This window comes from Ixodes scapularis, unplaced genomic scaffold, assembly GCF_016920785.2.
Source record: "Ixodes scapularis isolate PalLabHiFi unplaced genomic scaffold, ASM1692078v2 PGA_scaffold8__174_contigs__length_109621045, whole genome shotgun sequence".
NCBI lineage: Eukaryota > Metazoa > Arthropoda > Arachnida > Ixodida > Ixodidae > Ixodes > Ixodes scapularis.
In genome coordinates this window covers 103,273,957-103,299,301 of record NW_024609883.1, presented here as the reverse complement: position 1 = coordinate 103,299,301, position 25,345 = coordinate 103,273,957, and positions in this window count along the sequence as shown.

Genomic DNA, 25,345 nt, shown 5'->3' with positions numbered 1-25,345 from the left:
CAAAGGACCCGGCGGCGTTCGCTAAAGGCACAATGACAACATTATCTGCGAACACGCCCTGGGGCATGCTCACTTTGTGCACGTGTATGCTTCGAACCTTATCTGCAGGCAGTTTTCGCATGAGCTTACGAGACCTTTCTTCAAGAACGAAACAAACGTTCTTCCTAAGCAAACATTGTACCAGTATGCTCGAAGCTTGCGGGTGAATAATTCTGTCAGAATGGTTTACACCGAACAACACGACGCTTTTGTATGATGTATGTGCAGTATATATGACTGCGGCTTTCGGATAGCACCGCCTGAATGTAATAATCGCGGGGTGTTTTTATTTAATGTTTGTTGTTCATAAGTTGGCCGATTGGAGTCTCGACTGTGAACTGACACCTTGTTGTGAAGGGTGGATATGAAATAAATTAGGATAAAATGTTTGAAGAATCGACTTTTCGAGATGCGTTTATCCGCGAACATTCATTCATCCATTCATTCATTTTTTAATGTTTTGTTAGAATTAGTATATTGCTTTGTAAGACAATATTAACTAATATACAGGGTGACAATTTTTAATGGAAAATAATTGTTTTTAAAGAATGCCAACTGTTAGTTGAATGCCGTCTTTGCTTGATGTCTTTAGAGTTTGGCGGACATTATCTGTGGAATTAATCGTCGTGGTAAGTTGGCTAATTCACTAGAGTATGTCGATTAACTTTTTAATTACTGGTTTTACGGGTCATGTTGCAATTGCAGAAGTGACTGTAATTACTATTGTACTCCTTTTCACCTTACGTCCGGAGGCAGCGGACGCTACGAGCCAATCCAAGCCAATCCCGCTCTTTGGACGTAGCCCGTGATACGCTTTCCTCGCGTCGCTCTGCCCCCTCTCCAAGGTCACGTGACACCCTCACGGCCTTGGATTCGCTCCGATGCTTCGTAGCATCTGCTCCACCCAGACGTAAATTGAAACGGGGTATAGAGTCTAGACCAATTAAAGTAATTTTACTATTTTATTAGTTTCGATATATTAATTAATCAAATTTCACGTTTTTTAGCGCGATTTAAAAATTGCGGGCAAGAGGCGCGCCTCAAACCCTGACTACAATGCCGTTCAAAAGAGTGCTTCCAAACGGTCAATTAAAACTTGTTGTTGGCCTATAGTTGGTTCATGATGCAGTCTAGAGGCTTTCTGCGCGACACAAGACGCTTGTCCGTGTCTTCTCGCTTGTCATTGTCCCTTGTGTCGCGCAAAAAACCTCTAGATTCCAAACGGTCATTGTGGAACGGGGCTCGCTGGACGCTTTTTGCGCGCAATTTTCAAATCAGGCTAAAAAACTTGAAAACTGATTAATTAGTATCTCAAACACTAATAAAATATTTTTAATAATTTTATTTGTTCGCGCTTCCAGTAGAAATAGCCGTCAATTCTGTGATTGCAATATGACCCGTAAAGCCAACAATCAACAAAAGGTTAATAAACCGATTTTACTTAATTAGCCAACTTACCACGAGGACCGTTTCTTCAACTAAAGTCCGGCGAGCTCGAGAAACATGTAGCGAAGACGGCATTCAGCTATAGCAGTTTATACTCTTTCTAAAGGCGCTTTGCAGCAGCTGTGCATGAGCGCCACCATAACCGACCTTCAGTTTTTGTTTCCTCTTATTTCGTCTACTTTCACTTCATCAGTACCACAGCAGGGCGGGTTACTGTTATTTTAGATTCTACTGTGTCCTTCTCCCCAGCATTGGCCTTTGTAAAGGCTCGTCAACGCCCACTTCAGTGACTGAGCATCTGGAAAGGCAAGAGAAGGTCAGCAATGGAGGCTGTAATCTGGCCCGTGTGCAAAGCGCCTACAGTATACGATAGTTGCACAGGAACCAAACGTTTCGGGACGAACAAAAAGAAATTTTTTGACATATGTTGACCACTTAAAAACATATCTCGATCAATACAGATGATTTGGATATCTGTTCTGCGCATAAACAATATTCTACAATAAATAATTACCGCCACTGAGTTCCGACGATGGAGCTTACCACAAAAAGTAGCGCACCAAATGTACGTCAGTAAAACCTTATGTCGGTGAACCGTGTGACGGCAGCTGCCGCATCTCCGAAAAGAAGTAACAGACACATACACACGGACACACAAATAGAAACGAAGCGGTTCAAAACAGCCACGCCATTGTGTGTTTTGCCGGGAGAACCGCATGTCTATACTAAAGAGGACGACTGTCAAGACAAAGCGGGCTCTCCGAGAAGAAAAGGCGCTTTGGCATCGCTGGGAGGGTTGCCAAACGACGCCGGCTGCATTTTTCTTCTGGTCACCGGTTTCGAGCTGGCGCACTTCAAGAGACACCCGCTCACGCGGGCGTTTCCTCGAAAACCAGAGGCGGAGGTACAGTCCCGGCCACCGGAGCGGCCGCCCGACCACCTGGAGACCTTGGCGCTGGGTATCTGTAGACCCAGGGAAACCACGGACGTGTTTCATTGCTCTCTTAGAACGAGTGGTACAAAGTTCTCAGCGAAACGAACCAGTAATTCTACCGTCTATAGCGAAAAAGCGATTTTTATTAACGTTAGGGAGATATTCTGGGTATAGCATGTAGGCGAAAGTAGAAAGATCGTTTCATGGCCCTTCAAAGCCTGGGTCCCCATACTACTTCATGGTAATAAAACCCGAGACTCAGAAACACAGAAGGGGGCGAACACAACTTCTGTGTTCCTGAGTCTCGGGTTTTATTAGCATGAATCATCGCCAGCTCGCTTGCTTTTTTTTAAGTATTATTGCAGTCATACTACTTATACATCCTATAAAAGACAGACTGCATACAGATTCGAACGGGAGTCGCCGCGCGATCCGTGCTTTGAATGCCGCATGGCAACGAGTTTCAAGGACAAAAACTTGGCACGCGGCATTCTAACCACGGATACTGCGGTAACCCGTGTTTGGAGACTGTATTTTGTAGGATGGTGCGAGCAGTGTGACCTCCGCCTTAGGCTGCACCATTCAAAGAGACATTATGCAGACGCTGTCTGGTGCGGAGAGCAAGTCATCGACTTCTTCCGCGAGAGTTCCGGTGACGTCAGAAAGACGCTGAGCTCCGATTGGCTGTGATTGAAGATTAATAGGTAGACCTCAAAGCAAGCATGCCTTGAGGTCTACCCACTATCCTTCATTCAGAACCAATCGGAGCTCTGCGTTCTGACATCACTAAAGCCCCTGCAAAAGAAGCAGAAGAACTTGCGCTCCGCATAGCAGACATGTTTCGAACCTTCTTGAGACGTGTCAGCAGATTTTATTTTGTCATTCTGTCTGCTGCAAACGCCTTGTTTTTTGCATGATGTACGAGCAGTGGGATTGCGGCCTTAGTGTTTCTGTGGGAACTTGGAAGAAGAGAAGAAGGAAGTCTGTATGTTCGTCCCTGGTGGACTTTGTTGTTGTGACTGGTCATCTGACGCCGACTGCGTTGCATCCGCAGCGGCGGGTATACGACGGTTTCGGTGTCCCTCAGGTGTGTGGGAATTTGATGGCGTTGGTGGCTAAGTTCTCACGAACCTTGTGTGACTTCTGCCGTCCGTGTTCCTTTACCTGTGCTGTTGAACTTCTCGCGCCTAAAAGACTGTTTTTTTCCTCTGGGAGCGAGTCTTCGCTGACAAATACTCTAAACTAAACATGTTAAGACGCAAACACGGACTTATTGATTTGCCAGTTTCTGTTTGAACGAGACAGAGTTTGAGCGATTCTCTTCTTGTTCAAGAGCTGTGGGATTAAGAACTTCGACCAAAGATGCGAGTGATGTGCTTCAGCTTGAGCTTGTCACGAATGTTCTTCCTAGAAACATGTCCTACCAAAAATGAAAAAAAAAAAAAAGAAAATTGTAGGAGCACAACCAGGGGCGCGTATATACACACACCGGCAGCAAGGCGGAGGTGCTCACAGACTCGCAGACGTGCCCAGCTTGGTAGCATGAGTCAACAGCTTTGGCACCTGGAATCTCGCCGGCTGTCCCCAGATATACGTGGCCCTAGGACACGAAGAGACAACGGTGCTCCTCCCTCTTTGTCCACAAAGACCCAAAAAGGGCATTGGTTTACGCAGCCGTCATCCATTACATCCTTTCGGAAGTACCGCTCCTTGTGGCTAGGGTGAGACATTACCAGGCTTACCCTATGGGCTTCCTCAAATCACCTCTGCTTTGTTCAGAAAGCAGTTATATTTTTCGAGGAATGTTCAAGCTCCTGTCTGTATTCCGTTTAACCCTAAGCTGACAGTAGGTACCAATCATCCGCTTCCCTTTCATCACCTGACCATGCTCTCTGCGCTTGGGTAAAGACAGACTTATGACTGGTCCAACAAGCACGCAGCTTTCACCCCACTGTCGACTTGGGCGTGAACGGAGCATAGCCGCGGGGAGGATCAGAGGCAGTTTTAAGAACAGTTTGGCGGATTCGATTTTACGCTCGAAGGAACGTGAAAGGGGTTAACGGGTGATGTCTCCGGGAGCTCAGGTGCAGAAACGCGCAGGGTGAAGTATACGCGAACTGTTGACGCCTGACGAAGCGACGAAAATTAGCGTTGGCGGCTACTTCAGAGGAGGCCCAGGGAGTTCGTTGAAGAACTACCGCAACAAATGACAGGGCAAGGGCGACATGATGATGACGCGAGGCAGGTGCTTAACACCTGCAAGCAGTTTTGGGCCTGTTTATTTGGCTGTTTCCTTTTTTGTTTTTGGTTAGGTTTTTGAGGTTTGTAAGTCTGACAGCTAGAGCAACCCGTAGGCGGTCAGTCTTTCACTGCTTACATCGGTTATGAGCTCATTGTGGCTTTCATATTTCAATTTACTGAATTCTGATACACACATATAATTAATTTTCTAAAAAAAAATAAGGTGGGAGAAAAAAAAAGAAAAACATCAAGAACGGCCAGAAAGATGCGAAAACAGAACATTACTGGCCTACAATAACACTTAGACAGTAATATAGGTACAACACTTAACCGCTATGCTGGCAAATGTTTTATTAACGCATTTGGGCTCCAGTGATTAGAAACAACTAGTGGTACAGTTTGTACCAAGTATATCCAACCAAAGTTCTAAAGAATGTTCAAGGAGACGCGATTTTTTTTAAGCTCATACTACTGCCACGTTTGCGCCAGGTAGTAAAAAACCAACACGTAAAAATGGTTCGTTGAGCCACGATATCCTGTTGGCAGACTAAAACGATGAAACTAAATAAATGACACGCTGGCTCGTGCTTGGAGAAAAGTTCATAAACGATTCACAAATTAGACGCTTATACAGCATTAAGGACCAGAAGACAATTAACGTTCCGTACGCTGTTCCTTAACCAGCAAACGAGTAATATATGGGTTCTAGATTCAAACGAGCTAATAAAGCACTCACTTCGAGTGAATGAAACACGAAATGGAAATCCGGCAAGGACACGGGATAGGGTGGTACTAATTTCCAGCACAAGTGTCAAAATGAAAGGTTTCCAAGGTGCCACACAGCAAATGCACCATACAAAAGACAGTCTTCTGCAGACAGAGTCTGAAGCGTGTTTGGTTCCTCCTGTCACGGCGGTCGCGCCAAAACTGTCTGCAAGCATGTTCGAAGTGTATAGACCAACGCGCGGCTATGTCACAACTCTGCGGTGGCGCTGTTGTCGCCACGGCGCATGCGCAGAAGCTGCATTTCACACGAATCTGGTTTCTGGGCTCGCGCAGTGCCCATCTATCGGTCATTATGTCTGCAGAGAAACAACGTGTGTCTATTATATACACATAGTGCGACTGCGACTTTAAACGTACACAAGTTCTTTTTTGCAACGTTAATGTTGCATAGAAAAAAAAAACGTTTTAGCGTTAATATTATTTGAAATTTCATCCTTGAAAGCATTGGCTAACACAAATGTACTTGGGAACTATAGGTTTCGCGTTGTATTCCTGTCTACACGTACACAGAGACACGTGTATTGTCGGTTGTATACCAATCACGGTAGATGACAGCTCATTTCTTCTTTAAACTAAATGGAACGGTGACGTAACAATCTTCTGCGGTTCGTGAAGATATATCCCTTGTTTCGTTTTTTACGTCAGATGCAATGTTGTAAAAACCCATTAGTCGAAACGGGGAAAAGAAGTTTTACATATCCAGTGATTTCGCTAATCGCGCCTGCATCCACCGGACCTCTTAATTAATAACAAGAGCGCGCAGTAGCGTGGAGCCGTTCACTTTGAGTGGGAGGACGCGTAGAAATAAAACTAAATGGGGTTTGAACGTCCAGGCTTCAGCGTTACTCTATTTGGAGCCGATAAACAGCGAAGGTTCGCCCTCCTCGGTATCGGTAGTCCCGCGAGCGCTATCAGATGTCGTCCGCTTATTACAACGCATGAACGCCAACGCTTCGCGCTCATTCGGTTCGAGCACCGTGGTTCCCGCCGGCCTTATTCCCTCCTCCTAAAAGCAACAGCGACGACAACAATACCCTCTCCACCTGTCGCCCTCCTCTCCCCTTCAAAGACCCCCGCGGTAGTAGAACAAACAGCAGCAGGAAACCTGCCCCTTTCCGATCGCTGCTCTCTTTTCCACCTGCCCAATTTTCCCACACATGGTTGTGCGTGCGCTCGCTTGCACGTGGCTAGAAACACCGGGTGGACGGTCCGTCGTGGTGCAGGGTGGTCGCGGTGGCCAGGTGGCGCAGCGGGGCACGCTCGCTCGAACTTTCGGAAACTCGGCAAGGGAGAATGGTTTCTTTAAAAAACAAGAGCTAAGTGCTGAGGGTAAACGCATAAGGTTTCCATTAGACAGAACGAAGTGTGGGTAAAACACTATATAAAAGCAGAGTAGATGAACTTTGAGCCCTGATTTTGCGTAATCATCGGTTCTCGTCATGGAGCTGTTGAGTTAACGATTCCCGCGGGGTGTATGGCATCTCTGGTATACCGCTTGAGTCGCGTACTTCTTCAGATAATACAGGTTCACATGTTAATACCCTATTTTGTTTTGATGTCCCGTAGACGCCATTGTGTCGGTCTTGAGGCTCAGCGCGTACCTTCTGCAGAACATATTTTGCAGAACCAACTATGGTCTGCTCGGGAAGAAGAAGAAGGAATGAGCACAAGCATGATGCAGCACTTATTAGCTTCACAATTTTCATGACTCGACGTCGCACACATGGACTTCGAAAGAGTGGATCAAGTACAGGGTGTCTCCCCCCCCTTTCCCTTTCCTAAAAAGAAATAATGAAATAAATTACGTCGTTTTCGTTTTTCAGTTTTGTCCCCAATGTAGCGCTAGTGACCCGAATCAGATGCCAAAGTTTCAGAACTTACCGCTATCTCAATCGAAAGCTATGCACGAATTTCCTGAAATTTCAATGGGAAAATGACGGCCGACAGACCTAATAAAAACTGTATAACACCAATTACAAAAAAAAAAAAAATAGAATTTTACTTTTCATTTTATTTATTTCATTTATTATTCCCTCAGGGCCCGAAGGCATTACAGAGGGGAGTGGGCGGTCGACACATAAAAGTAACATAGTTGAACGAGGCAAAAAATACAAACACACACACACACACACACACACACACACACACATACATACATACACACACACACACACAGCAAAAATAACACGCGCTACGCATCATATGTTAAAAAGTTGGTAATAACATTTTTAAAATCAACAGTGTTAGTTATTGAGACTATATGTGCGGGAAGGCGATTCCAATCAATGGAGGTTTGGGGTAGAAAAGAAGCATTAAAATATGATGTGCTACAATGGGGAATCCCTACCTTTAGGTCATGGTCTACACGTGATGATATGTACGGTGGTTCTAAAAACCATGCTTGACGGAAAGCGGGGTTAGAGTAATAAATCTTGCGAAATAAACAGACGAGATATTTTTCTTCGGAGCGAGAGATCAGGTAAGGAGAGGGACGATTTCATGGAAGTTACACTGGCTGTACGATGATAGTTCGAGCGTATGAAACGGGCAGAACGATTCTGTATAGATTCGACAGCTGATGCAAGGGTGATACCGGGGCTCCAGGTAGAAGCTGCATATTGCAGTTTAGGACGAACTAGGGTTTTATAGAGGAGAAGTTTTAACGAAAGAGGAGCAAGCGGAAAGTTACGTTTGAGATAGCCCAAAAGCCTATTTGCGTTGTTAGTGACATATTGGACGTGGATGTTCCAGGAGAGGTCGTTGGTTATGTGAATGCCGAGATATTTATAGGAGGACACAGAAACTAGAGTAGAATTGTTGATAGAGTAGGAAGGACAAGTGTTGTTATGACGAGATACTCTCATAGATGTACATTTAGTGATGTTAAGCTCCATGAGTTATTCCTTGCACCATTTGCAGATGTTAATATCAACCTGAAGGGTGGAAATGTCAGAGTCGTTAACTATCTCTTTATAAATTACACAATCGTCAGCGAATAAACTAATAGAGGAAGAAACATGCACAGGAAGGTCATTGATATAAATAAGAAATAAGAGTGGTCCAAATACGGAGCCCTGAGGGACACTGGAGTTAACAGGCGAGGGCGAAGAATTAGCGTCATTAGTTCGAACAAATTGGAAGCGATTCGTTAGGAATGATTTTATCCATGTGAGGACATTGGGATCTATATTAAGGTTACTACGTTTATGAAGAAGTAGCTGGTGAGAAACCTTGTCAAAAGCTTTTGAGAAATTCAGGAATATGCAGTCAGTCGTAGAACCCCGGTCTAGAGTGAGGTGAACATGATGAATTAATGTTAGCAGTTGAGTATCACAGGAATATAACTTTCAAAAACCATGTTGAGCTGTGTTGAAAAAAGAGTTTGAGTCAAGAAAATTAACAAGATGTGAATATATTACGTGTTCAAGAATTTTGCAAGGGATGCTCGTTAGAGAGATCGGGCGGAAATTAATAAAATTATGTTTATCGCCGCCTTTATGAATTGGAATCACCTTCCCCACCTTCCAGTCACTGGGTAATATTCCTTGTTCGAGAGACTGGGAAAAAAGATAAGATAGAATAATGCTTGACTACGTTTAAGTGTTCTTTAGAAACTTAACAGTTACATTGTCGATGCCGGCTGCCGAAGAGGTTTTAAGATTTTCAATTATGTTAGCAATCCCTTCAGATTCTATAATGACCGGATACATTGGCAAAAAGTTACAAACTGGAGCTGCGGTAAAGTTGTAGGTAACAGGGCACGAACACGCTTTGACAAAAACATCATTTAAAACAAAAGAACACTGATCATTTGGTACATCTACTCCGTCAGCCATTCTAAGCGTAACATCGGAGCTTTCAGTGGGGTTAACAACTTTCCAAAATTGACGGGGGTTGTTTATTAGCATAGTTGGTAACAGAATATTAAAAAAATGAGCTTTTTGCCTCTACAACAGCATTTTTGTACACGCCCGCAGCTAACTTTGAAAAAGAGTAACTTGTAACTTTGATTGAGATCACGTTTAGTTCTGAAACTTTGACACGTGGCTGGGGCCTCAAGCGCTACTCTTTTGGGTGAAGAATGAACGTTCGGCATTGGCATAGTTTATCTTTGCAGTAAAAAGAAAAGAAAAAAAAAATACAGTTTTTTTTTTGGCTTGGGTTGTTTAGATTGTTCAGATACCTTCGATACTGCCGATAATGATACGCTGCATGCGCAAGAGCGGCGGCGGAATGTCCGGTATCGTATTCGTTATCGAAGTCTTCGGAACGATCTGCTGAAACTCTCTATCTGCTAACTTTTAAGCTCTGTAACATTCCCCGTGCGGCAAACTGTTGAAAGACGCTGCGAGCCACCACCGAATTAGAAAGGACGTTCTAGATGCCTTGGATGCAAGTTCTAGTGCAGGGGATGCTTCCCTTAAACTTTTCTTTTTAATGTTTCATTTATCGTGCCGAAATTTCGTATACTGATGTATCTCTGAGTGGTGCTTTCAAATATGTAATTAGTCTTGAAATAGCTCTAATAGATCCTGAGTTATCAATAAATTTGTAATTTTAATTAGGTCCTCCTTACGGGTCGTTAGCGTAAATTTCTTCAGAATATATAATCACCGAAGCATGCTTTGTACGGTGACGCTATTTTTTTGCTTTATATGTCGTACAACAAGTTTAATTGATTAGTCTCGAAAATATATTAGATGTGCAAAACGATGTGCCCCTTGAATGGACATGTACGTGTTACCCATGTAATATCATTAAATCAGGTTTAAAATAACATCACACATAACAGTAAAAATAAAAAAAGGCGTCACAGCAAATGAGGTTTTCATCGGGGTAATGATCAAAGACATCATTTGGAGCACTTAGGTAGTTCGGAGGGGGAGGCGGGGGGGGGGGGGGGGGGGATCGGCGAGAAAATGAAAACATCGGGGTAATATATTTAGGCCTTCTTATAGGCGGGCACCTTGCATCAGGCAGCTTTTATATTTTTTACTGGACTTAGAAATGAAGTAAATTCCTTAAAACCTAACGTTAAAAAACAACAGGGGAACACGACAGTTTGCAGTTTGCCGGGTTCATATAATTAAATCAAGGTCGCGCAACTTACATGCAATGCTAATATACGAAGTTCTGAAATCCTAGAACAAGTCTAAGTTTTTTTTCAATAGACCACGCACTCGCGATGCTCTGCATCTAAAATGAATAACTAATCAATTTCCCGATGAATAATCTGAACAGCTCTCTAGGTTCAAATGCTTGAATCGCAGGAAAGAAGTGTGATTATTTCGTAAGAAATTTGGTAACTTCTATAATTATGTTTATTTCTTTTTTCGGAAGGGGAAATGTATATTTTTGAAGTTATGCAGAGTTACTGAAACCTTTTAGAGTCATTCGCAAAAGTGAGCCTTTTTTTTTCCGCTGGAAATATACCCCGATTCAGGCTGACAAAAAAACTTTATTGTTTGTATATATTCAATTAAGGTTAAATTCTCTCGAGAGTTTATAAAATTTAAATTTAGCACAGTGCTCTTTAAAAGTTATGGTAGCCACTATTGGATTCATTATTTTATGCGTACAAAATATGGCAGATCAAGGTGCTATATCTTGGGTCAGTTAGGACCGGACATCTTGAAAAAATCCGCTCATAAAGAAAAGAAACATGCCTTGTCTGCACTTTGAAGATTGCACAATACAAAGAAACTAACGTTTTTTTAAAGTTTAATATACACAAATGAATATAGATGTTTCTAACGGCGTACGCAGGATCTTTTTTCTTTTTTTTTCGAGGAGGGCCGAAGTGAAGTAGCTGCAACCGGTTATTCATGAGAGGAAAGTCATTTCATTTGTATTGATTTCTTCTGATTGTCGCCGACAGAATGCGCCACACTTCACGAAGAGCTCGAGCAAACAGAACGAAGATTATGATACTCTCTCTAATGCACGAAAGCTCCAGTGGTACTCGCTGGTGCGTCCAGTTTCCTGCAGTCGTCCTTTGTTGTTTTGCGCTGGATAATTCAGGAGGACATTTCGTGATGACATTTCGTAGGATAATATTAATTGAGACACCCCCCCCCCCCCCAGCCTACGAATTTCAAAAAAGGGGGGGGGGGGGGTACCTCCCTGCCCTCCTCCTGCGTAAGCCAATGGATGTTTGCACTGACCTTGTGACTGTGCCAGTTAAGCGCGAAACACATGTATGACAAAACCGTCCGATCCGACGTCCGACAGCGCAATACGACCATGTTCAACTACTCTACTCAAACTAATGTAGTTTGACTACTTTTCCGAGTAACCTGGTAACTTTCAACTACAACTTTATTTGGGTAATTAGTAGTTAATTTAACTACGTTTTTCAGGTAACTTCTACTCAAATTACTAACTACTTTCGAAATCTAATGCTAATTTTTTTTCATCACAAAAGTTTGAGCGCAGAGATAGATAAGACCCTGGCAGATGAAGTGGGATTCCCGAACAAGGAGCCCTCTCACATTCCGTTCCCACGTCGTTGAAACTGCATCACAGGCGTCTTTGGGCCAAGGTGGCGATGAGCAGCCAAAACATAACACCGGCGCGCATGAACGCTGGCAGAGATGCTTAACAAGCCTTGGTCGGGTATTGACCTAATCCGGTAATGCACGCAGGCGTTGTTTTCATGTTGTCTGCCTTTAGTGAGTTCTGACTCAAGTGGTAGGTTTCACGGCAGGCGCCACTGGAATGACCTCGCAGCTGGGCACCTGTTCCCATGGTCGCCTCGTCGTCAGCGCATACTCCCTTGCAAAGCCGGACTCCCCCGCACACAAACGCAGACACGGATAATCCGTTCATGGGAGCACGTTCCCGCTTCCAGCTGCAACTGTACGAGCGCCAATGCTTGCTCACGTAATCATTCGCGTCCTTCCGACGTTCCACGCCAGGGAGACTTCCTCTTTGTTGGAAACGTTTTACTTGTCAGGCTTGTCAGGCGCGTCAGGACACCGTATAGTCGCCGGCGAGGATTGCGAGTCACCCTTGGGAGATCTTTTTGTTGGAACCGCTCTTCTGTAAAATCAAAGCATTTTTTTTCAGTGGCGTAGAACTAACACTGCAACGAGACGCGCAGTCGTCCGGATGATCTCATCGTCGTGGCAAGAGACTTGATCCCTTTACCGTCAGGTGCACTCGCTCGGCGTACTCTCCGAACGTCGTGAGAATAAAAAGGGGTCAGCCATAACAAACTCAACTTGCCGAAGAAAAAATGAAAAGGAGAGTTTGTTGTAAAAGACCCTCTAGCCGAGGCAAGCCTCAAAAGTTTCGTCATGGACACCAAAGATGTCGACACTCGCTTACCCGACCCTGTACAGTCTGTTTCTGAAATTGAACGCGGCCTTTGCATCCAGCGCCACGGTGGAACGTCTGTTTAGCTTGATTGGGGATGTCATTAGAAGGAAAAGGGGAAAATTCTCCTATCAAGAACTGTGAAAGACAATTACTTCTGCGAGCGAATAAACTATTTTGGAAGTCATAAAATGACTGCATCTATTTTAGGCTCGAAGGGTTTTTTACGGATCAAAACTGCAATCCATTTTGCTACCACAAAAATATAAAAAAGTAACTTCGAAAGAAACTTCAAAGTAACTCGCTACTTTTTAAAGTTGTTAGTAGTTTACTCAATTACTATTAAAAATGCGTAATTTCTACTCTACTCCAATTACTTTTGGCGTCGATACTCAGTAACTTAACTTAACTACCTTTTTTGAGTAATTTGTACATGTCTGACGACGGTCGGAGGCGAGGGTTTTCAACGCTCTCCGATGCTACGAAAACCCTCTCCCCCCAAGGTCATTCCGGCAATCCGCACGTCGGATCGGACGGTTTCGTCGTACATGTGTTTCGCGCTTTATTACACCATAAAAATTGTAACATAAATATACATTTTTTGTATCGTAAGTGTGTACGGCGTTGTACCGCAAAAAAAAAAAATAATAACACGGAGATAATATAAAAGACTGAATATTCAAGCAACCATTGGCGCGTCTTAAAAAAAAAAAATATCGTTCTTACAGGGACCGTAAGCGTCTTCCTAAATACATAAGTAAATGGAGTCTATGTGATATCCTAAGTAAACCAAGATGTGATAATCTTTTAACTATGCCTCGCGGACAGGCGTGACCGTATTAGGGCTTCAGGTGGGCGTCAAACCTAGAGCGATGCAAGACACACACGTACGAGCACAAATAGACGGCACAGGTTGCGGCACCCGCCGGAACAATTTTCGAAGATGGGCGTTAGTAAATCGCGGTCCTGGAGACGTTGCTTGTCCTTATCGTATCACCGTTCGGACGCCAGGCATTTTTCCTTAATCCCGGATCCCACGGCCAAGTGACCTAGATCCTCGCACAGCTGCGTCCACCACCCACCAGCATTCCGTTCGCTTCTCCGTTTCTTTCTTTTATTTTCGGCGGCCGCGGGGCCCGAAACAGATAACGGGATTTGTCGCGAGAGGCATCTTCTTTTTTTCTGTCAGTGTTTACAGCACACGTGCGTAGCGTAACACGGAACAGATTGAAAGAAAAGGCCCCTCAACATGGAGAACGCGTCAAGGTGGGCGATGAAGATGTCAAGCAGCATAATGTGCCGATAAGCGAACACGCAAGAACACGAATATATCGAGGAGGGCGGAGTCAGTAGAAGCTTTCGGAGAAAAATCACGTTGTCTTGCTTTCTTGCTTTAGAAGTCGTTCATCGGCGTGATATACCTCTATTGTGTTGCCTGCATGCAGAGTGATGATAAGATTTTCGCAACTCACGAAGGCCTCCATTACATGAACTGTCAGATACTATATATATGTATAGTGCACCCAGTAAGGTCAGCTTTATATTCAGTAGCTCAATTTTTCACGCGTGCGATTAAAAATGTAGTCCGTAATTAATTTTGACACTCGCGTCAACAAGCGTTTCGTCGTGGGGACCCCCATTAGAGTCTATATAGGCGTGTCGAACAGAATGCTTTCCATTAATGAAACAGTTTTCCAATTAGAATTACAATGAGGGCAGGCCACCATCACCGGCAGCGACATCGACTAATGACATCGATAGAGGCAATTAAAAAAATCTTAAACACATTGTTTGCTTCCGATAACAAAAAGCCAACACCCATTAAAACGTCGTTATTGAAAACACTCATCTACTCAAATACGCACGCACGCCCCAATAAGCATATATCTTCGCGCCTTCGCTCGTCATAAAGACAATCATAAAAAAAAAAAATTAAAGAAGTAAATGAAAACACACTCGAGTGGGTGAACCTTGCTAATGGATTCGATAGACGGAAAGCAAGAGGCAGCGGTGACGTAAAAACAGCTGTCGTTTCGAACGGGGATAAAATAGGCGAAATCGTTTCGACCGTCCGCGTTCGATTTTCCCACGCTGATAGTAAGGGGACCCGAACGGGTTTCTAGGTGTTTTTAATTCCAGCATTCCTACTTTTCCTGTATACATGTCTTGTTTGTTTCTTTTTTTATATTTTTTTGTCAGCAGTTTGTACGTGGAGTTCTTCGAGGAAGGTATTCACGCTTTGCATGTACGTGGTTGAGCGTTTCGATGCGCTCGGAGAACGAAACACCTGTACCGCGATTTGAGCCAACGGCAAAGTGACCTCGTCGCCCAAATATCCTTCCTCTTTTTTTTTTTTTTTTTTTTTTTTTTACGAGACCGTGTTTAGAGGGAGAGGGTCGCAATCGGGCGGTGTGACTCGTCTGCAGGAGAAGGTTGAACGCCAGACTGTACGGTTCACGAATTTCAACTCAAAACTAAACAACGAAATAAACAAAAAAACTGTTTAACATACTGCTCTGCTTTGGGACGGCGAGAGCGTTGTGGTTCATCCCTTCAAGTAAACACAATGTTTCAGACGCGCAAAATTAGGCCGCATCACCAAACTTGGAATAAAATGTCGCTTTTTTTAATCTAATTTTTAATAGTGACAACTTGAGACTAATGGATTTGCACACGGTTGTTCACGTGTGCTCTGGTATGGAATGCTCTTGGCGACTGCTCGACCAGCATTGTGACTTAGAGCGTACGTTTCACTGCGATGCCATGATAGCTTTTATACAGTAGTCGGTATTCTGTGGGTAGGAAATCGACCATGAAATTAAATATAGCCTTCATTCTTTAGTTTTTTTTTTGTTTGTTTAGTTATTAACGCGAAAGCATTAACTGTCTCATGGAGCGAGCCGACGTCGTCAGCTTTGAAACCATGCAAAACGGCACATTGATGAAACCACGCGCAAAGCTAGCCAACGGCACCTTTTCCACTTCGGTCCCATTGGCCACTGCTCATCAGTTTGTGTGGTGTCATCCTGGCTGTGTTATCACATTGTTGTGTTATCACTGATCAGCGTGTTCGCTCGCCTCTCATCGGTTATACGGCGCGTGGCAATATATACGGCGCACGAATAAACCAAGGCGTTCGTTCTGCTGGGAACTACGTTGCTGTCTGTTCCTTCTTCGCGCCGCAAGGCACACGACAGTTTGAACGATCGCTCACCCGATGGCGCTGCGTGTCCGCGAGGCAGCGGCTCCACCGTTCCACGCCCAAGGTCAGCGCGTTGTACGCCGCAGATTAAAAAAGGGAGTGAAGAGCGGCGTGCGTGCTTTCGCATTCACAACTTGTAAGAAGTACTTAGGTGCAGACTTGTACACGTTACTGAAAAATAGTAAGAAATTACATTTACAATTACTCTAGGCTAAATTGTAATTTATTACAATTACAATTACCCTCCAATAAAAGTAAGGGACCGTTACTCCAAAAAGTAATCCGTTACTTTCGTGGCGTTACTTTCAACATTATTGCGCTCAAGGAAGAAACAAAGGGAAGAGGGTTATTCAAGTTCTTATTGTTGCAACCTGTTCCGTTTAATGGCATTGAGTATTTCGGAGCAACAGCTGCCTCTCGAAAGTCTCGTCTGACATTTTGCGTTGTTTCCTACTCAACATGTCGACTGCTACGCTGAACACCCTTTGAACTGAAGCACTGCATGGGAGTGCCATATTGTGCCTCACGAGTGCTTTATGCTCCGCATTGAGATTTTTCAGCGAAGCAGTGGAAGTACTATTTACCTCGAAGATAAAGCAAAGCTTCCTAGTTGCAGCCGTTGCCTGATATTCGAGTTTTAGTAGGTCGTTCCGATACCTCTGATATCCCGGATAACGATGTGAGGAATGCGCAAAGGCGGCGGCAGAGTATCGGGTATCGTAATCGGACTCATCGGGACGATCTACTAAAATTCTTCATTGTCGAAATCGCGAAGCTCTAGAAGTCATCATGCATCTAGGATCTAGACAAAACTAAGATAAGAATTATGTCCATCTTACTATGCCGGCATCTATTGCCAGACAATAACAAACCATAGCTGTGACAGTAAGCTAATAATTCAATATTAAATTAGGTTTGGCTCGATATTCTTCTTCCTTTGGTTTTGAACAGGTCGAGCCTCGGTTGAGACGTTGGTGAATAAAAATATGTTTCCAGTAAATAAATATAAATAATAAAAAAAGGACACTTATAACAACAATTAATTAGGACGGCGGTTAAAACAAGGAAATGTAAACGGACGTTTGCCCTGTGTACCTTTCTTGGTGCTGTTCAAAAACGCACGGAACACGAACCGACTGCAGTTTACTCCGGTGTTCTCCAGATAGACGTCCGCTGATGCCACGGGCAGTGAAGGGCAGAGTACTAAGCCGCGCTATGGCCCCACTCATGAGTTTCACTCTCTCAGCAAGCCAGAATATCAAGTCTACGTCAACCACCATTATGTTTTATTCGTAAAATATCTGCTTGATATAAGATGCGTCCTGGTGGGGTCAGTACAGGAAGAAGAGAGGAAGGCTATTACCATTTTCGAAGTACTCGCAAAAAGCTGACTTAAAAAAGGGTGACTTAGAGGGAGATAACCTGACTGGAATTCACAAATAAAGTGGGCCAACCCTAGAAGTTTGACTACAAAAAGGTAAGTAGCTTCTAAAACAGGGTCAAATAAGCTCAAAGAAACAGAAAAAAAACATCCTGTTTTCTAAGAGAAGATGATAAGTGTGCAGCAACGAACGAGCATGCATGCTTGTGGCAATAACACCTTCACATATTATCACATCTCGTTTAGTGGATTTTAGGGTAGAGGGAGCGTTGTCTCGTGTTGTGAAGTTATAAAAATGGTCGTATATAACCGAGAAGGACATTGTTAATTCTTGTCTGTGCACTTACCGCCTCGAGCTTCTCGGAGAGGCATACAATCATTTGGTGTCTTCCCCTGCCTTCGATCGCAAAGAAGAAACAAAGGTACTAAAAAAGCTGATATAACTTGACCCCTCCTCCCCCCCCCCCCCCTTTTTTTTTTAAATTATTTTAGTAGAAATGTTTATTTGGATTTTTTGACATTGTTGTTAGGGTCTAAAAAAATAGATTCAAGGGCTTGGTGTTGCAAAAAAAAAAAAAAAGGCTTTGTGGAACTGAAGAGTGCCAAGCCTCCCTCTGCGCTGGTCAATTCGCGTGACAGTGTCACTACACTCGGGATACAGTCCATTCGTCACATGCGCACTCGTCACAGGACGATTGGTCACAGGACGATTCGTCACACAGGAACATTCGTCATAGGATGACTTGTCACGTGGCCAACCGGTCCTACAATAGTTCGTCCCCCCAAAAATGTATTGTTCAATTTGGTTCGGGCGCGGACAACGTGCCTCACCTCATGTCTTAGTATGTCTTTGGCTTCTGAAAGGGAAAGAATTTGTAACAAACGTTTTAGCTTCTGGTTCGGTCCCGAACATTGAATGTTGGTTCGGCCTGACAAAGTGGGTCACCTCTTCTCTCAGCACGTCTTTCGCTTCTCAAGGTCGAAGAATTTATAGCAGACGTTTTAACTTCTGGGTCTGTCCTAAACGGTGAATGGGGAGGCCATATAAAAGCGACCATTTTCGAACTCGGGCTACATTCAAAAGGATGGAGGTGATCGCAACAGAGAGAGGTGGAGCCATGCAGCTGCACGAGGGGTACTCGTACACAGGCACGCAGCAGAAAGAATTCCGATACTTACTGGTTTTCTCGAAGAGGTGTATGCAAGGCAAGGTAAAAACTTATTTGGCTGCCAGTCGGGTTATTGTTCGTTCAAGCCAGCAACTTAGGTCAACCTGCTGAAGAGTCCTAATATGATGAAAGGAAAAGCGGATGAGTATCGTAAGATTAGTTTTTCTAACTATTGGTTTATGTCACAGTGGGAAGTCGTGAAACTCCTCATCAGGGATTGTGGGCGGTTGTTGAGATTTACAATTTACTATCGTCCCCTGCCCGATCGATGTGACCAGTTGCCTGCCTGACGAGTCATCCTGTGACGAATGTTCCTATGGGACGAATCGTCCTGTGACGAGTGCGCATGTGACGAATCGTCCTCATCCCACTACACTCGACATTACCCCCCCCCCTCCCCTGAAAAAAAAAGGGAGGCAGGGGGCGGGGGGGGGGGGGGGGGTTGGTCCTGAAAAAAAATGCAAAGGATTACAAGGAATCCGGTACGTAAAAAATGCATGGGAATTACTTTAAAATTACTCTAAAAATATGTAATTAATCCATTACTAAATTACTGATAAATGTAAGGGATTACAAGTAATTTCGTCACTTGAAACGGATTACGTACAAGTCTGCTTAGGTGTATTTACAATGCTCTTGCGAGGGGTTTCTTTCTAAGCAATTACTTGTTCCTGCGAGTCACTGAAAATGACCGTTACTTCGAACGCGCAGAGCTGTATACAATATAGATTGCAGCAGTGACTGTCTAAACTCATCACTTAAAAGGTTGTGTCTCGTAAATAAAGTAAACGTCGCAAAGAACATTTCAAGAGCAACAGTGTCTGACAAAATGTTAGGTGGGTGACTTCCTTATTTCTGCGATATACTTGAAGATGTTTTTGAAAGCAATTTTACTTCGTCACCGACCGGCCTTCCGTCATAACGTTCAAGGTCCAGTGTTTTGAGCTTCACCAACTTAAAGCTCTCCGATTTGAGTAGTTCTCCTTACGTTCCCAACATGATGAAAACTCTGCCATACATTAGTTTGTATCTCGTCACCAGGAGCCATCTGAATGATGACGTCACATCCACCAGCTTCGTACCAACCGATATGACGTCGTTTTGAGGTAATTTACCCAAAACACTACTTCAACGGTGTAGGAGTAGCAATTCAAACAGAACTCTCAAAGGGAGTACGCCAGGGACATGGAGGAGCGATAGAACCAAAAATCAGAACAACGTGTATACTAAGTATTCTCATATGTTGTTCAATGTGCACTAGTTCCTATTGGAACGATTTATGTACCCCCCCTATGTAATACCCTCTCACGAGGGCCTTTAGGGGTAATATGAATAAATAAATAAAATAAATAAGAACTATATAAACAACATCAACGGCAACAGTGACAGAAACGACCACAACTCATGCAGCAATAACAGGGGGTGTGGCAGTCTCTATTAAACGCAAAGCGACGCATTAGCACGAAAAGAAAGAAACCTGAACATGTAGGTTGTGTTTCTGCCCAGTGAAAGCCATCCACCGAAAGTCGTTCGATCTTCGACCGTCCAGCACTGTGTAGGTTGCGAGAGGCAGACGGGGGCGAGGACCGGCTGCTGGACTCTACACACCTCGCCAACATGACCAATCGAAACTTTCGGTCACGTTGCGTTCACCCTACAAAACGCAAGAACCGAGAGGCGTTGGAAATAATGAAGAACGCCAACTAGAAAACCGCCACCGCTTCTAATCGGATCATGTGGGCGCGAGCAATCGAAACACGCGTGCAGAGGTCCGTCTGTTCGACCACTCCGTCTCGGGGTCGGTGGTCTAGACTCTGGAGGGACGGCTGCCGACCGGGCCACGTCGACGCCCCGAGACACGGGGTCAGTGCACCACGCGGCTTCTGTGGGAGCTCTCCGATGCACGCAGTCGCCGCATTGCAGCAGCAAAGGACGACCGCGGCTGGAGCCTGAAGCAGCTCCTCAGAAGGACTTGGCTGGTGTAGTCGTCCAGAGAAACGCGGTCTGCTTAAAGTACGCACGTAATGTAGGCTGCATGGTACGTTAAGAACCACCTGCCGGATTTGTGAGCACGCGACATTGTATTTTTCTGCACTTTCTGAACAGACTGGGCACACAAAACGAAACCGTGCCAGAAGATTATTGATTTCACTGCTCGGCGATCTTAGGTCACCATGGCCTGCGCTAATGAACCCTTCTTGACAAAGAGTTTTCGCTCAGTTCTTCCTGGAAGAATCCAACGTGCATTTCCTAAGCATTAAGTCAAGAAGGATATCTGTTTGTGTCTGTGTTGAAGTTTGTTCATGCTGTAAATTGAAGTGTGTACGGATGCTACTTCTATTTTCTTGCTAATGCTATTTTCAAGTTCTGTATTTTAACGCTGTAAACTTAACTGCATGTATTTTTTGTTCTTTTACTTATGCTGCACAAATGTCAATGCGGGGGCCTGCGGCTTCGTCAAGCTGTCCTTAGGACAGCTTTTGCCACATGCCTCCAGTATCATGTACTTAGTACTTGATTCAAATAAACAAATTTAATTAAATCAGATATATCTCCGTGGAAAAAGTGCGAAACTTGTTTACGACTTCCCGTTTCTTTCAACAGCTTCGTGGTTTCCCTACGAAGCGGCTGTGTAAATTTCTGCGCCGTGGCGGCAAGAGAGCTCAGACTTCGTGCCTCGATAAAAGAAGGATATCAGTCGCGCATCCTGAACCATTGCCTTCTTTTCATCTGAGTAAGTTTAACGATGGCGGACAAAAGAGAGGTGCCGTGGTCGAACCGAAGTGCCCCGCTGACGGTTGCCAAAAAATGGCAAAAACCGCAAGTGTCAGTATACATACTGCGTTTACAAGAAAGGTAGAGAATTCATTCTTTCTACCGACATTAAAAAGGAGCTCGATGCTGCAAGCAAAGAGCTTGAAAACCAATCCCGCGGTAGGGCAGCCAATATTACGATAGGCCAAGTCTCTTAAAGAAACTTCATTTGCAATTTCGATGCTTCTCAGAATATTTTTTTTATTCCACTCAATCTGCACTAACATGCAAGGCAAAACGTGTTTCATTTGATTTATTTTATATTTTTTTATCACGATCGCGCGCACTTGTCCTATACCGGAGGTAAAGGGTTGCTGCCACCCAGAAACCAGGCGGCGGCCGCGCCCGGTTCCTACGAAGCCGGAAGAAGTCGGCTGCGTGGTCTGTAGACTCCGGCGCACTACTTGCCCAAGAAAGGCTCGCTCGCGTCCACACGTGGCGCCATCCACGCAGCAAGGTTCGCGGAATGATTGGGCCGGCCGCGGATTCTTCCCACGGGCGTCACGGGAGTTCGTTGCTCCAACGAGCTCGTCCACCGGGCTGACGGGGAGACCGAAACGTGCGTGGACCGCACCTGACGTGACCTGCTGCCACTGCCGCCTTTGCAAAACAAACGCGCGCAGGCACGCGCGTATTTTTGCGCGTGTACGTGCGCACGCTACTAGGCATAGAGGCACATCGGGAGCCTTCTTTGAGGGCCTAATGACTCGTTTTCATATCCTAGGTAAGCAATAGTATGATTTCTGCTGTTCTGCGAACATGTCATCGCTGTGTTTGGGAGGAATATATTTCTCGTTTCAGTATATTTACGTGCACTCTATTAGTTTTTTCTAGGGATGGTAATAACTATGTAAACAATAACATCCAATAAATGACAAATTCGTTGCCTTATTAACGCCTTATTTTCTTGCTTATTTCCTCAAGAACACTTGCTTTTGACAGAGTTTTTATATGAGGGGCTAGATTCCTTTATTTCGTGCATTGCAGTGCTCGACGAAATCGTGATAGGTGCCTTTCAGAACACTTGAGGCACTCGATGATTTTTATTTTTTTCTGGGACGTGATGAACATCAACTTTAAAAACAAACTTGCACAATGGGACTTTCTTCTTTGCTTTGAATTTAACACACAGGATTAGTATCATATATGTGACTCGAATGTCTCAATGAGGCACCCTGGAATATAAAATGGATTAAATTTATTCGTCGAAGAAATTTATTGAAATTGCTATATCGATTCGAAATACTATATGTAACCTAGGTAGCAAATTAAGGGTCATCCGAGTTTGGACAAAATTCTGCGAGATAGCATCGTTCAGAAGTTCTTAATGTCAAAAAGCGACCGTAGCGCCTAGCTGCTTGCCATAGTTTTAATTTCAGTACCAAGTGTTTTTGTGTCAAATACTTAGTGCCCTTATTGGGCTGCTGGACAACATTGGTCCCTTTGTGTTTTTGTGGTCGTGCTCCTTTCGAGTTTTTTTTATTTTAAGAAGACCCCGGAGCTCCGTTTTATTTTGACATTTCGTGGCGCGTACTTATTCGAAAAAGGACGGAATGCATGCCTTAATATGTCGAGTTGGTTGTAGCAACGCGGGAGGCAAGGCCACTTGAACGCGACATCTGAAATCCCTTTGCAGGCAGCAGTCGTGGTGCATTCACCAAATTATCCCGCCGCTGCAGCAGACACAATGGATGCCATCTAAGGTAGACTGACCAATTTGCAGAACGGCTTCGTGCAACATCGCGGACACGATTTCAATATGGTCGACCAGGACAATCTTGAGAGCCGTTACACAGCAACCGCAGTGCTCCCACGACACTCGGAAATCCGAACACAGACGCGTTTGTTCGACTTCCGCGAAGCTTTAGAGAAAAATAAAACACACACGCACACGCGTACACACGCGCTCAGTCAGAAACGCTTGACGGAGGATACACAAAAACGCAGCACGTCATTTTCTTCGTAAAGGCCGTCGTGACACCTGGTTCCTCCCCTCCTGCCTATAAGCCGGCCGTGGTGTACGCCTACGGTCAATCCACTTCGGCTTCGTCCGTCCTACGTGGCCCGCCGAATTCATCGCTGCGCTCGCCGGGCTGTGGGCACGGCAGTCGTCCCGCTCTCGTCCTACGAAACGGGACCGACCGCGGTCGCACGCCGCCGCTGCCGAGTCGGCATCGTCGGCGTCCTCGTGTCGGAGCCGGCGTGTGTCTCAAGCCTTTCGGAGGGCGAGGTCTTGGTGCGCTGCCGTGGTCGAGCCACGCGCTCGCGGTTTTCCCGTTGAAATGTGTACGGTGCTGCTTTGTTGACGTATCGGTCGTCGTCTTCCTTCGCTTCACCGGGAAACCCCGGGGTCTTGCATACTCGGAAGTTCCTCATTAGCTAAGCTGGCTAAAAGCAAGACCAGTACTTGGGGTGCTATGATTTGGTGTACTATATCCCGGTGGTCATTCGCTTCCCCGTAATGTACTTCATCGTAGAGACAGTAGTTGCGAATCTACAGAACGACTACCTATTGCACAAGAGGACCCAGGTAATCTGGCGTTTGGTTGACGACATGATAGAGTTGATTTCCATGTTTAAGAACCAATTACACCATAATGTGCACGCCTGCTCGTGTACTTCACCTAAGAGTGCACGAATGGCCGATCACTTCCAGCAACGCACGAGGCACATGGAACGGACTATCGATCTGCACATTTTGAACATGTTCCTTGTTCAGAATTCGTATACGCATACATATACAGCGCAGCATCATGGAGACTTCTAAAGAAGACGTCAAGGTCACAAGTACTAATGTCGTCGTGTCCCATCTATTCGGTAGCCAATACAGCCAATAAGCACCACCGGTAACTTTATAGATTTCGGCGTCCTGCATATCGGACTGAAAGCTCCCCGAACCAAAGGCAGATTTCGGCTTGGCTGTTCGTCGTATGCGCATTTTAAGGGGTTACACCGGCGTTTCTTTTATAGTGCTCGACTTGCCCGAAAATTTGCTAAACACACCAACAAAGATCGCTGAATTTGTAACCCCAATATTGGACCAAAATATTTTTTTTCTCGAAGTTATTGAATTTACAATCTTGGTCTTGACTGTGTTTCTTTAAAGTGAGAAACTTTACTGGCAACAATAATTTAAAAAAAAAGACGTCAGATGAAGGCATGGGTTCATAGTAGAAAACCCCAGAGACAATGAGCTAAAAGGACAGAACAACACGGCCTCAAAACCACCACAAGGATTTAATTAGACACAGTCTTCTTCCTTCTCTTCCCATCCCCTGGTCATCAGCAGGCGCCACTTTTGAAGGCATCAAGCGAAAGAACACGTGCACGTTTGCAGTCTTAAGCGTACGGTGAATACATAACCACTAGACCACCAAAAACGGCGGTGACTCATCGCCCAAAACATACCATTAGCTCCTAAACAACGGTTTGGTATAATTTTGTTATACACAAAATAAAAAAAATAAAAGAAAAAAGAAAATTAGAAAAAAATCAACACACTGGACAAAAACGCGTGCGCGACTGCAGTCTCGACCGATCAGTGAATAGATCAACACTAGACCCACAAGAATGGTGATGTCTCATTGTTCAAAACAAATCATTAGCTTTCGAACAACTGCTTGGTACAATTTAGTGATAAACAAAAATAAAGAAAAATAATTATTAGAAATCATCCCACTAACTAGACAAAGAAAATAGACTAGAGAGACAAGAACTTCTGTGTCTAAACATCCAAAGTTAAAGAAGGCCTACTAACATAATTTCCGGCGCTGGTAATCTTAAATGTCTCCTTAATACCCCTCTTAAATGATATTTTCTTTGCTAAAAACAGTCGTCTCAGCCCAGTCAGGGTAACAATTATTGCACTCACTAAGATTGTTTACAATTTCACAATTGACCGAAGAGGAGTTAACCGCTCTTTTGTGTCCTAAAAGCTGGTCGTTAAGGCAACGCTCAGTTTGGCCTACATACGAGAATCCACATGCCAAAGGAATTTCATACACTACTGCCATCTC